The sequence below is a fragment of the Schistocerca americana genome, unplaced genomic scaffold (genome assembly GCF_021461395.2).
Source record: "Schistocerca americana isolate TAMUIC-IGC-003095 unplaced genomic scaffold, iqSchAmer2.1 HiC_scaffold_124, whole genome shotgun sequence".
Classification (NCBI taxonomy): domain Eukaryota; kingdom Metazoa; phylum Arthropoda; class Insecta; order Orthoptera; family Acrididae; genus Schistocerca; species Schistocerca americana.
Window position 1 is genome coordinate 507,501 of NW_025725308.1, and position 1,999 is coordinate 509,499.

Sequence of the window (1,999 nt, forward strand, 5' to 3'; positions counted from 1 at the left end):
GTGCCTTAACCTAACCCACGTTGTGCCTTAACCTAACCCACGTTGTGCCTTAACCTAACCCGTATTGTGCCTTAACCTAACCCGTATTGTGCCTTAACCTAACCCGTATTGTGCCTTAACCTAACCCGTATTGTGCCTTAACCTAACCCGTATTGTGCCTTAACCTAACCCGTATTGTGCCTTAACCTAACCCGTATTGTGCCTTAACCTAACCCGTATTGTGCCTTAACCTAACCCGTATTGTGCCTTAACCTAACCCACGTTGTGCCTTAACCTAACCCACGTTGTGCCTTAACCTAACCCACGTTGTGCCTTAACCTAACCCACGTTGTGCCTTAACCTAACCCACGTTGTGCCTTAACCTAACCCACGTTGTGCCTTAACCTAACCCACGTTGTGCCTTAACCTAACCCACGTTGTGCCTTAACCTAACCCACGTTGTGCCTTAACCTAACCCATATTGTGCCTTAACCTAACCCATATTGTGCCTTAACCTAACCCATATTGTGCCTTAACCTAACCCATATTGTGCCTTAACCTAACCCATATTGTGCCTTAACCTAACCCATATTGTGCCTTAACCTAACCCATATTGTGCCTTAACCTAACCCATATTGTGCCTTAACCTAACCCATATTGTGCCTTAACCTAACCCATATTGTGCCTTAACCTAACCCATATTGTGCCTTAACCTAACCCATATTGTGCCTTAACCTAACCCATATTGTGCCTTAACCTAACCCATATTGTGCCTTCCCATATTGTGCCTTAACCTAACCCGTATTGTGCCTTAACCTAACCCGTATTGTGCCTTAACCTAACCCGTATTGTGCCTTAACCTAACCCGTATTGTACCTTAACCTAACCCGTATTGTGCCTTAACCTAACCCGTATTGTGCCTTAACCTAACCCGTATTGTGCCTTAACCTAACCCGTATTGTGCCTTAACCTAACCCGTATTGTGCCTTAACCTAACCCGTATTGTGCCTTAACCTAACCCGTATTGTGCCTTAACCTAACCCGTATTGTGCCTTAACCTAACCCGTATTGTGCCTTAACCTAACCCGTATTGTGCCTTAACCTAACCCGTATTGTGCCTTAACCTAACCCCGTATTGTGCCTTAACCTAACCCACGTATTGTGCCTTAACCTAACCCACGTATGTGCCTTAACCTAACCCACGTTGTGCCTTAACCTAACCCACGTTGTGCCTTAACCTAACCCACGTTGTGCCTTAACCTAACCCACGTTGTGCCTTAACCTAACCCACGTTGTGCCTTAACCTAACCCACGTTGTGCCTTAACCTAACCCACTTTGTGCCTTAACCTAACCCATAGTTGTGCCTTAACCTAACCCATATTGTGCCTTAACCTAACCCATATTGTGCCTTAAACCTAACCCATATTGTGCCTTAACCTAACCCATATTGTGCCTTAACCTAACCCATATTGTGCCTTAACCTAACCCATATTGTGCCTTAAACCTAACCCATATTGTGCCTTAACCTAACCCATATTGTGCCTTAACCTAACCCATATTTGTGCCTTAACCTAACCCATATTGTGCCTTAACCTAACCCATATGTGTGCCTTAACCTAACCCATATTGTGCCTTAACCTAACCCATATTGTGCCTTAACCTAACCATATTGTGCCTTAACCTAACCCATATTGTGCCTTAACCTAACCCATATTGTGCCTTAACCTAACCCATATTGTGCCTTAACCTAACCCATATTGTGCCTTAACCTAACCCATATTGTGCCTTAACCTAACCCATATTGTGCCTTAACCTAACCCATTGTCCTTACCTACCCATATTGTGCCTTAACCTAACCCATATTGTGCCTTAACCTAACCCATATTGTGCCTTAACCTAACCCATATTGTGCCTTAACCTAACCCATATTGTGCCTTAAACCTAACCCATATTTGTGCCTTAACCTAACCCATATTGTGCCTTAACCTAACCCATATTGTGCCTTAACCTAACCCATAT